The 12,948-nt window shown below is 37.6% G+C and overlaps 1 pseudogene; it reads right to left on the bottom strand.

The window, feature by feature from the left end:
- Positions 1-8,542: 8,542 nt before the first annotated feature.
- On the bottom strand, positions 8,543-11,399 carry LOC120164649 (annotated as a pseudogene).
- Positions 11,400-12,948: the final 1,549 nt, after the last annotated feature.

Below are 12,948 nucleotides of genomic sequence, written 5' to 3'. Positions count from 1 at the left end.
AAAAACTATATATTATATATGTATTTTCAAAAACAATTTGCAAACTAGATAATATATATATGTGTATATATGTATAAAATGAAAAAAAATGTATGGACGGAAATTAGTGTCTACAGCTGCCCCTCTTTGTCCTTTTTCGTGGAACGAAAAATAGGATAAAGATAAAAAGACACAAATTTTCGTTCGGTAGAGTTGAATAATAACTCCCTGTCGAATTGAGTTGCAGATGGCTCATCCGTCGCGAAGTCGAGTCCACCTTGAAATGATATGGAAATGAAGCTGCAATTCGGAATTTGAATCTGGATGTAGCTTCTCGTTTCCAAATTGTAGTCAACTTCGGTCTTCTTCTCGGTTTAAAGACCTTGGTTAAAATTTGACTGGAAAGTAGTTCTTTGACTCCACCATGCCCTTGAGCTGAACGAAATCGAACTCGAAAGGTCTTCACCGACAGATAGTTTTTTGTCACTAAGGCACGGTTAACCAGGTCTTCTTCTCGACTTGAAAACCTCGATTACAGTCGGACAGTAGTGTGATTGAGGTGCCATCGAGCTGATTGGAATCGAACTCGACAATTTTTTGACATATAGCTCTTCTTGCCTTGAGCTAAACTTGGTTTGCCTCTGAGCTGAGTGTAATCGAACTCGAAGGTCTTCGGTTGACAGATAACCCTTCTCGACTTAAGTTATGCTGCAAATGATGTGCCCTCGAAGCTGAGTGTAATCGAACTCGAAGGTCTTTGGCAGATAGCCCTTCTCGACTTGCGTTGTCTGGAGTCCAATATCCTTCGTTGTGAAGTTGAAATTGGGAAATTGTTTATTGACAACCAGCGGTCCCTTCGTCGTGAAGTTGAACTTGCGTTGTCTGGAGTCCAATATCCTTCGTTGTGAAGTTGAAATTGGGAAATTGTTTATTGACAACCAGCGGTCCCTTCGTCGTGAAGTTGAACTTGCGTTGTCTGGAGTCCAATATCCTTCGTTGCGAAGTTGAAATTGGAAAATTGTTTATTGACAACCAGCGGTCCCTTCGTCGTGAAGTTGAACTTGCGTTGTCTGGAGTCAAATATCATTCGTTGTGAAGTTGAAATTGGGAAATTGTTTATTGATAACCAGCGGTCCCTTTGTCGTGAAGTTGAACTTGCGTTATCTGGAGTCCAATATCCTTCGTTGCGAAGTTGAAATTGGGAAATTGTTTATTGACAACCAGCGGTCCCTTCGTCGTGAAGTTGAACTTGCGTTGTCTGGAGTCCAATATCCTTCGTTGCGAAGTTGAAATTGGGAAATTGTTTATTGACAACCAGCGGTCCCTTCGTCGTGAAGTTGAACTTGCGTTGTCTGGAGTCCAAATCCTTCGTTGCGAAGTTGAAATTGGGAAATTGTTTATTGACAACCAGCGGTCCCTTCGTCGTGAAGTTGAACTTGCGTTGTCTGGAGTCCAATATCCTTCGTTGCGAAGTTGAAATTGGGAAATTGTTTATTGACAAAGCGGTCCCTTCGTCGTGAAGTTGAACTTGCATTGTCTGGAGTCCAATATCCTTCGTTGCGAAGTTGAAATTGGAAATTGTTTATTGACAACCAGCGGTCCCTTCGTCGTGAAGTTGAACTTGCGTTGTCTGGAGTCCAATATCCTTCGTTGTGAAGTTGAAATTGGGAAATTGTTTATTGACAACCAGCGGTCCCTTCGTCGTGAAGTTGAACTTGCGTTGTCTGGAGTCCAATATCCTTCGTTGCGAAGTTAAAATTGGGAAATTGTTTATTGACAACCAGCGGTCCCTTCGTCATGAAGTTGAACTTGCGTTGTCTGGAGTCCAATATCCTTCGTTGCGAAGTTGAAATTGGGAAATTGTTTATTGACAACCAGCGGTCTCTTCGTCGTGAAGTCGTCGTGAAGTTGAACTTGCGTTGTCTGGAGTCCAATATCCTTTGTGTGATTGAAATTGGGAAATTGGTTTATTGACAACCAGCGTCCCTTTGTCGTGAAGTTGAACTTGCGTTGTCTGGAGTCCAATATCCTTCGTTGCGAAGTTAAAATTGGGAAATTGTTTATTGACAACCAGCGGTCCCTTCGTCGTGAAGTTGAACTTGCGTTGTCTGGAGTCCAATAGCCTTCGTTGCGAAGTTGAAATTGGGAATTGTTTATTGACAACCACGTCCCTTCGTTGTGAAGTTGAACTTGCGTTGTCTGGAGTCCAATATCCTTCATTGCAAAGTTGAAATTGGGAAATTGTTTATTGACAACCACGGTCCCTCCGTCGTGAAGTTGAACTTGCATTGTCTGGAGTCCAATATCCTTCGTTGTGAAGTTGAAATTGGAAAATTGTTTATGACAATTAGCCGGTCCCATCGTCGTGAAGTTGAACTTGTGTTGTCTCGAGTGGCACGATATCCTCCGTCGTGGAGTTGAAATCGCGGGTGTGTGGGTACGATATCCTCCGTCATGGAGTTGAAATCGTGGATGGCCTTTTCGTTGTGAAGTTGAGCCCTAACTTAAATATCCTTCCCAGTATTGTATGTTGCGGGTGGACACGATCCCTTCGTCATGAAGTTGAACCATAGATGACCCATTCGTTGTAAAGTTTGGCCTTGAGCTAGATATCCTTCGTCGTGAAGTTGAAATCTACTCTCGCTAATTGTGTCGTTTCGAGTCCAATTTTCTTCGCTGGAAGTTGAAATAGACTCTGAATGAAATTGGAAAGTTGTTTGTTGACAGACAACTTTTCTTGACTTAATTTGTGCTGTAAATTTCCTTTAAATGAATGATGGCCCCTTTCGCCAAATTTGTGAGCCAGATGTCTTCCGTCGTGGAATTGAAATCTGGCTTGAAAGTGTCAACTGGAAACATGCTGCTCCTGGTTGAGTTTGAGTCGAACTCGACTTATTTTGAACTGGTTCTCGAACCTATCTGAAATTGGTTCTGAGATTCAAGTCGGTTGAGGTATAGCTTATTACCGCCGAGTTAAGCAACCACCATCGTTCTTTAAAGGCGTTTACAAGTCGAGTAGCCTTCATCCTGAAGTCGAAGCTTGACTCTAAAGCTGCAAAAATTATGTATGCTAAAATGATTAATGTGATGCACCTAAGTATGTCTGAGATGCATGTAACATGAATGAGTTATGTTTTATCTCTTGGATTGAGTCTCGTGCTTTGTCTGCCAATCTGGTCCTTAGAATCGATCGTGCCCCATTCTCTTTTCCGGGCTTTGGCTTTACAGACCTTTCATACCTGAGACTGTCCTGTTTGAAAATGTTTTCTCCTTTTTTCTTGTTTTAGGAGGGAAAAGGATGAAAATTCTGTAAAATATTGTTCGTAATTGAATCAAATTGTAAACATGAGATGCGGACAAAAGGACGCAACTAGCATTATCGATTACTAGACCTTCTATTTCGTTCTCCGAAATCTTCCATTTTTTCAAGTTTTGTAGGCTCATCTAACAAAGGTAGTAGAAATATCGGTCTAAAATAAATCCTTGAGCGCTCGTGTGAAGTTGACTATAACAGGTGTTCTTTAACTCCCTTAGTCCATTTTACCGAAACTTCTTATTTAATATTGCCATTATCTAGCTAGCTAAATCCATAAAGCCGGGGCGTTTAAACCAATTGCTCTAGAGGGCAGCCCAATATGTAAACACCTTTATCATGTTAGCTGAATATTATCCATAAAGTCGGGCTTTTTAACCAATTGCTTTAGTGGGACAGCTTAATATCACTCTTATCAAGTTAACTGAAGGGTTCATCTCATCACAGAGTCTTCAGCCTGACAAAAGCAGTGGAGCAAACACCGAATTGCCAAGTGTCCGAGCAACGTCATGGTTTGAACGTAATCTACTCATAAAGCCAGGGCTTTCAAGTTTCCTTTATAACCAATTGCCTTAGCGGAATAGCTCAGTTTTTACGGATTTAATTTCTTAAGATTGTCAAGAAGAACCTGTCATAGTATAGGTGTTTTTGAAAGTCAAGGAATCTCATCTTTAGAGTTTAATTTTCAAGCAACTGGCCTAAACTAGATTCACCTAGTGACTATTCCATCTGTGAAGATCGTTCTATGATCGTGTGATCATCATTGAACGTCTTAAATAAAAAGCATAGTAATGTCATATGCAGAAGGATGCCCCATGTTGTTCGCACCATATGAAAGGAAAATGTTTTATTGATTAACTGCAAGAGCAGGGTACGGTGTTTGAGGTATATTCTGGGTAAGGTCAAAAGTCATTGCTTTAAATCATGATACTTCGTCAAAGATCTGTAACTTTAAACCATTTACAGAGTTTCTTAATTCAGATGATATTGAAAGAATTGCAAGTTTGCAAATGTGATTCATTGCTCGCTATCATTAAAGCAACATAAATTTATTTAAAAGTCCTTACAAAAACTTGAGAAATAATTAAAACACAAAAACAGAATGCCTCAATGATGAAATGATCTTTTCTCACTTGGATGCCCCGAAGTTGTTGAAGTCGATCCGATTCTTGTTACGTATTTTCTGTATGATTCTCTTGATTGTGGAGTAATTCTCGATAGTGCACCCTGAGACTCCGCTATGATTTTCGCAATGAGCGTTCTCATCATACTACCTGAGGTACGGGGCTTCATGGATTTCTCTGGATATGGTGACACCACGTGTGCATCAAACAACTGTTGGTAAAGCTCTTTATATGTCATAGATCGAAATGTTCTCATTTTTGATGAGACATGTGAATGTAAATAAAAAACGGAATAATAATGCGAATGTAAAAAAAAATAACAAAATGCACAATATGTCTGAATGCATGATGCATGAAATGTTCGAGGCATGATCCGAAAAATGTGATTATTCTGAATAATCCTTATTGGGGACAAAATGTTACGTCTGAAGAGACAAAACTTTTTTGATGGTATAGATCCTGCACAGCCTTTGGAAAGTTGATTTGTCTTCCGCTTTTTCACCGGTTGAATATCCTGTCGAACCATTCCATCTCCTTTGGCTAAACTTGTGCGGGTGACGAGTTGCTTGCCCCAAAAAGGTCTCGAATGACTGCATCTCCGGCCTTCACTCTATGCGAGCTCATTCCAACGAAAGTGCCATTGGAGCCCTCCATCCGAAGTTTGCCGACTCGTTTTTGGAATTCGTCAATAATGGTCTCCAGCTTAGCTAGGGTTTCACCATCTTGTTCTCGTAGTTTTCGAAAGGACTCTCCGGGTCAGTAACCATTTCCCGTCTTGCCCCTGCAACATTTGCCTCTGAGTATTCTTTGATCACGGTTGGACTTATGAGCTTTTTATCTCTTTGTATTATAACCCCTTTGTCCATTAATTTAGATTATTTACGTTTAACAAACACATTTTTGGTGGATCAACACCTCGTTTTAAGGATGCAGATGATAAAAAAATGCCAAAGAAAAAATGAAAGGAGGAAAAAATTAGTGAGATAAAGATAATAATAAAAAAATGATAAAAATGAAAAGTTCTACTCCACATGATATCTACCCCACATGCTTATTATTCTTACCCGGACATGATCTCTATCCCGCATGCTAATTTCAAACAAATCCTAACCGCATATTTATCTAGTTCGCATGTTTTTGAACAGAAAGTAAGTAGAAGAAAGCAGCATAAGGTTTGGAATGAGGTTTTGGGGTGTGGCTCTAATTCCATGTACTCTCCCGGTTTCGGTTCTAAAAGGTACTCGAGTTCTCCTTGCTGGTGCCCCCTTGGGCTTGCCAGACCCTTAGTCCTAAGCCCATTATAAGCTTGTGTGGACTAAGTTAAACTCGAGAGGAAACATTCCCTTATGCCCATACGGAGAATAAATTCACACGAAGGCATAAGGTATATGAATCCCGAAGGTTACTTGCTAGGTCCATACGGTGAATAAATTCACACGAAGGCGTCGCTTTTACCCCCACTTAAAAGGGTTCGGAGCTCGGGTATAGAGCCAGAGATGGAAACTTTTGAAGATCTGAAATCATTAAAAAATGTCAGTACAACTATTTACTTGAAAGATAATCAAAGGTAAATAAATGGAATCGAATAAATAAATTAAAATTAAAATTTACAATTTTCGCATAAAAAGACAACCGGAAATTAATTCTGGCATGACTCACTTACCTTTCCCCAGCGGAGTCGCCAAGCTGTCGTAACCGTCTTTCGGTTAGGCCCCGGAATTGGGCTTCGACTTGAAATGAGCTGATTAGAGTCGCCACCGACCACTTTAAAACGAATTTAGGTGGGTCGGACACCATCTTACCTGATCTGCGTTGTACCAGAGACGTGTCGGGTTCGGGAGTCGGTTACGGTTAAGGAAGGATTAGCACCCTTGAACCGCCCTTTCGGTACCAATTAATTTATCGGTTGTCTTGATTGTGAAAAATTAAAAATTTAAATTTAAATTACTCGATTCGAATTGCTTACCTTTGATCGGTTGAAATTCTTCTAAAAGAAGAAACAAAAATGTTAGAAAAAAACAATAAAAAATATTAAATGAATCGAAAAAATAATAACAAGTCAAAAGAAAGGGGAAAAAATTAATAAGTGAAAAATAAATAAGTCAAAGAGGATAGAAAAATATGATAGATAAAATTAAAATTAGTAAAAGGGAAAGAAAGGGTAAAGTTTAAAAGTAATAAATAAAAAAATATGAAGGAAAATACTAATATAATAGCGATAAAATAAAATGAGACTTAGGGGGACCAAAAAAAATAAAATTAAAAAATAAAATAAAAAAATGGAATTGACGGGCTAAATTGTATTAAAATGGACTGCAAAAAAAGAGAGTAAAAAGTTAGGAGCTAATTCACAAATAAAAAACAGTGACCAAATTAATTGAATTGTAAATTCAGGGTCAAATTACAAATGGTGACTAGATTGAAATGCGATTCAAACCATTAGAGACGGTGGAGAGAATTTAACAATCCCATAATTGCACAATGGCCCCTCGTAAAACGGCGCCGTTTCATCTGGTGCCAAACGACACCGTTTTGGTTCTAGTACTTAAATCCAAACGAGGAGAATTAACAATCCCATAATTGCACAATGGCCCCTCGTAAAACGGCGCCGTTTCATCTGGTGCCAAAACGACACCGTTTTGGTTCTAGTACTTAAATCCAAACGAGGCCCACTTTTCCTTTACTCTCTTCATTTTCTTCTTCTTCACTCCAGAAAGAAAAAAAGGAGTTCAGAACTCTCTCCCCCTCCCTCGTCGGAGAGAGGAAACGGTGGCGGAGCCGCGACTGCAAGCAGCGACGCACGGAGGCGCCGGTGACTGGGAACTAACCCAAACACAACCGATAGCCTCCTCTCGACCCCGATGTCGAATCTGCCCTCGAAACAGTGAAAACGACACTAGATCGGAGTAGATAGCCTTGAAAGCCTCGATCCTTACTCTTTGGGGCGAGAATTCGTCGCCTTCCTGGTTGGTTCTTCGATTTCTTTGCTTGGCTTTGCCTCGGTTTTTTTACTTGCTTAGATTTTCGCTGGGGCTTCGGCCTTTGAGTTTATATTTTGATATTTGCTTTGTTTTTCTGTCCGATGTTGGGTACTGTTGATATCTCTCTGTAGTGTTGGGTTCTCGTTCGTAGTGTGATGGTTGATGTTTACTGTGTTCGTCGTGGGTCTTGATCCTCGGTTTTTTTGTGGACTTGATTTGGTTTGCTTGTGGTTTGGTACTGGTTCGATCCCTGATGGGTTCTGTGTACTGTTGATGATGTATTTTGGACCTCTCCCCCCCCCCCCCCGAGAGTACCGTGTGGGTCGTGGTTTTTTATAACCCCCATGGCCTTGTGAGTCCCGACGATCTCGGGATCGTGGTTGTTGGCCGGTCATCCCAGGATGGGTCAGTCCCGGGGATCTCGGCCGGCCGTTGGCACTGTTGACCGTTTGGCTCCCTGATGCTCGGTGACTGAAAGCTGGGAACCCTAATCCCTTGTTGGGCTAGTTCAGGCCCAATTTGGACTGGATTCTTGAACATGGACCCTGGACAGAAAATAAAAATAAATGAGAAATAAATAAAATAAAAATAAAAATAAATAATAACAATATTATATATATAAACGTTTTCAAAAACATATAATATATAAGTTTTTAAAATGTTTTAAAAAAACTATATATATATATTTCAAATGATTTAAAAATTATATATATATAAATGTTTTCATAACGTTTCAAAACTATATATTATATATATTTTAAAAACGTTTTCAAAAACTATATATTATATAATTTTCAAAAATGTTTTAAAAACTATATAATATACATATTTTCAAAAAATATTTTAAAAACTATATATTATATATGTATTTTCAAAAACAATTTGCAAACTAGATAATATATATATGTGTATATATGTATAAAATGAAAAAAAATGTATGGACGGAAATTAGTGTCTACAATCTGGTTCTTGTTTTGTTGATTATTTGTAAAATAAATAAATAAATAACTTTTGAGTCTTGATTTATATGTTGTCTGGTATCTTAATATAATACTTAATGCTTTTGCAGCAAAAAAAAATGAAGATTGCACAGATATACTGAAACAATTAGTCCGAGAAAATGGTGCTTAAGTGATACATAGGGGGTATCAGAACACACAGAGAACCATATCATCTTATGCGAAACGTCTTCATCTAGTGAAAGTTACATATAAGCATTACATGAGAACTAGAAAGAAAATGACCTGTATGCTCAATTCTATGACAAGAATGAGCATTTTTGCTAACCGAAACCATGACTACAATATACACACACATACACACATCAAATCTAGGGGAGTTGATCAAGTGGTCTAAGGGGAAAAGGAATTTTCCTTGATTCATAACCTTTCTTCTAGACATCTGGAACCGATGAGAGGTTATCAAATCTGATCAGACCTCACTGGTTCATCATCGTCATTCCGGTGCCAACTCCAAAATGCATGGGTTTGAATTCACTATCTTGAGCTCACCATGACCAAAGCTTGCTTCGCGGAACACTGACCACTCAGGCGTTGGGTGTATATACCTGTAAGTATGTTTAATAAGAATCATATTCCACTACACTTTGCTTTAAGTTTCACTAATCATTAAGGTAAGCTCAAATATATACTCAAAAATCATTAGAACACGCAAGATAAAAGGATGTTAATTTTAAGCAATTTGATCTCCAGAAATAAAAAAAAATCCATGGAAGAAGACATACTTTTGAGCTAAACCTTCTCTGTTGCCTCCATCTCCGATGGTAATGAACAGCACACACAAGGATCTGATTTTCCATTGTTAACACGTTTCTGTCAAGTATAGAACAAAACGTCATATATCCATCGAATAATGGTACGATACAAAAATAGAAACATAGCTAGGTCGGTAGGGACATACGGAGCGCTCGTAAGCATGCACATGACCAGTAAGTACTAAATCAACACCAGCAACATAAAGCAGCGGTTCCATGGATGCCATCATCCCATCCCCTTCACCTTGATGAGCATGGTTGCTATTGTACCAAGGAGCATGGAATAACACAACTAACCAGGGTGTCTTTTTTCGGTCCACCTTTGAAAGATCAGCCTGCAGATTTAAAAAGACAAGAAGTTTGTCAGTGAAATAAACAATTGAATTTCATCATAACCGTGATCGAGTTGCATACTATATTGATCATCAACCGTTAGAGGATAGGAAGATCTACCTTCAACCAGCTATATTGATCTGAAAGCTCATCGTAATCCGTATATGAACCAAGCATGACAACATGGACCCCTGCAACTTCAAAAAATAATAAAGATTTGAGGTTGATTCGCTTTCCTCAAAAGGCATTTCCATCTTGCATTATAAGACGCAAATGCATCTGTGAAAAAGGGTATCTTCTCCTTTCGTGGTTGCCTTGTGTTACCATCCAGGGTCTAGCACGCAAGTGCTGTACCAGCTCACCAAAGGTATCCCAGCGATGCTGCATGCATCGGCATACGAAAGGTCCCCGGGAAGTAGATGCACATCATAGCTGCATTTGTCGATGTGGTCTATGTTGATTTAGTCCAGCCAGTTTGACCTAAATCCCCAGCCACAGCAAAAGTAACAGGAAATTGTCCGGGAGGGGTCTTGAGCTGAAATTCAGGACCTTGTCCTCCACACCGATAGAAAAAACAGTATCATGCTCCAGAGGCCCAATGACAGTGTGGTGTATCTTACCGGAGCTATAAAACAGGTATCTATAAGAGGTGGTTTCTCTTTGGGACAAAAACGTGTATTGTCCAGGTGACGCTCCGTATTCAACAATCGAAGGAGCATATTTATCATCAGTGACCCAAGACTCGCATGTGATTTTCTCCCGCCAGTGATACGTGTACCTGCAACACATGTCCATCAAGCGCAAAGCATTTCAACTAAATCGCAACATGGTCGTCTTAACAGAATTAACAGAGAGTTAAATTGGCACAAGAAAATTTTTGTCCAGAAAAAGACACAGTATCAACTAGTACTAAAGTACATTCATAGCAATACACACGTATCCATTTTCTCTTCATTGGTGAATTCCAACCTTCTCACGAAAGACAGTAGTTTCGGAAACCAAAATCTTCTTGTTGTAAGAGTTGGTTTGATCACAATTATAACAAACCGTTTGTTTTGCTCCTTGAGAAGGAATAACTTTGGTTTGATCCATGAATGTGTAATAGTAATGCCTTACACCGGAATTCTTCAGTTTTAGATAATATGTCCTCAAAACTTACAGGGAAAGTTTCAAACACTAACCATGAACATCTATCATGATAGATAACACAAATTTACAAATTTACCAAGCTGGTCCAATCAACTCCAGAAACAACCAAATCCGTCAGCTTAAATTTTAAGTTTTGTAGGCAGCAGAAATACAAAATCCATAAAACGACAGTAAAACAGACAAATCAAAGCTCAAAATTTAACTATTTTAAGGCAAATACATTTCTAGAAACATAAAAATTAGTCACAAATCCCCACTCAAGCATAAACACCAAGCCCAAAACTCCCACATATATATACGTGTGTGTGTATATAAAGATTTTTCATTTCAACAAAAATGAACCCAGAAATGCAAAATTCAAGAAAGACCCAGATCAAGAAAAACAAAATAAGATGGATCGAATCTGATTGACAACAAAGAAACCAAATTTTCAGAGATAAGATACAGAAAGTTGCCTGCTGAGGCAAAGAAGGGTGCTTTGGGTTCCACGGAAAATGCAGAGTTTTACGAGGCTGAGGTCTAACGTAATCAGCTCTAACAGGCAACGCTATTGACAGAAGAACGTTTAGTAGAATCGCGTAAATCATTGCTTTTGTTTTCATTTCTACTTTGCTATACCAAATCTCTTTCCCTCGTGAAACATTCAACTGAGAGAAAATTTTGATCCTTTTGTCTTCACTTCCACTTCATCCGTGAATCAATCCAGGGAAAGGGTATATTTTTAATGACTGTTTTAGCCTTGTTTAAGTTGATAATGCTGTGTTAGGAAATTGGCACTTTTGTCCTATTCCAGAAAATCCACCCTATTGTTTTCAGAATAATTCTATTTTATTTGTCTTGGAAATAATGTCCACATGTATGATGACAAAAGTGTCCAAATAATGATATAGGAATTTTTAATCCCCAAAGTCACCCGATTAATTTTTGATATAGGATGTTTTTTTTTATAGGATTTTAGGATTTTTCGACGTCTTCAGGGATAGATTAGATTTCTCGGAGTCTTTGGGTAAATTCAATTGTGGAAATCCTCTTTAGCATTTAAAATTTTTTTGGTATTTTCACACACATATCACCTTAACAGAAATTAATTAATTGTTAGGCATTGTTAAGAAATTTTTACGGATCTAGCATATTTTAAATACTTTCTATAAAATTATTCCTGCATTAAATTATACAATACAATTATGTCTACCAATTACTACTTGACATTTTATGACGCGTTTTTGACACTTTCAAAATCCTATACGTATAGTATATTCTAGGATTTTGAAAAATAATTTTGCAGAAAGGCGCGACACATTCACTACATAGGATTTTGAAAAATAAATATTAGTTATAAAACTTTTATAAATATTTTTCAAAATCCTATGCGGCACATGTACTGCGTCTTTCTGTAAAATTATTTTCAAAATGATGATGATCTGTAATATTTTAAAATTATTTATATTTTAAATTACTTACCCTCAAAGTTTCCTATAATATACTATACGTATAGGATTTGAAAGGGTCAAAACGCATCAGAAAGTGTTAAGTGGTAATTGGTAGATATAATTGTATTATATAATTTAATGCATGAATAATTTATAGAAAGTATTTAAAATATGCTAGATCCGTAAAATATTCTTAAAGAGTGTCTAAAAGTAATTAATTTTGTTAAGGTGATTTGTGTAAAATAGCCAATTTTTTTCCTAGAATCCCATTAAAGACGCCTAGAAAATCCATCTAACAATGAACACCTCTGAAGACGCCCGAGAGATCCCAAACCCTGTAGAAAACACACTATATCAAAATTAATCTGATGACTACATTACTTTAGGAATTAAAATTCTCACATCATTATTTTGATACTTTTGCCCATGTATGATACATCTTATAATCACATTTAACATTTATTAATTAATTTAGTCGTTTTCCTCCTCCTCCTCCTACTCATTTTTCTGTTTTTTATAATTTGTATTAATTTTATTGATTGTTTCAATTTTTTTTAATTTATTTAACTCGTTGTGACACTGATTTTGATGTTGATTGTCGTCCATCGGTTACTTTTTTTTTTTTTTAATAAGAATACTTATATTTTGTGTCATGTTATCTGCTTTTATGGTACGTTTTATCTCTACATTTGTGACACGTTTTTCTTTGTCTTTTGGTAGTTTGTGTTTTTGTTGTTGTTTTCGTTTATCTTTTTTCTTAAGATTGGATTTGACATCGCCACGACTGATCAAGATAACACTTATTTATTATCATGTTGATCTTCTCTGTTTTGGACTTTATAATCAATTTAGATACGCGTTTTGC

The sequence above is a fragment of the Hibiscus syriacus genome, unplaced genomic scaffold, assembly GCF_006381635.1.
Source record: "Hibiscus syriacus cultivar Baekdansim isolate YM2019G1 unplaced genomic scaffold, ASM638163v2 tig00111540_pilon, whole genome shotgun sequence".
NCBI classification, from domain to species: domain Eukaryota; kingdom Viridiplantae; phylum Streptophyta; class Magnoliopsida; order Malvales; family Malvaceae; genus Hibiscus; species Hibiscus syriacus.
This window is presented reverse-complemented; position numbering and strand designations above follow the sequence as displayed.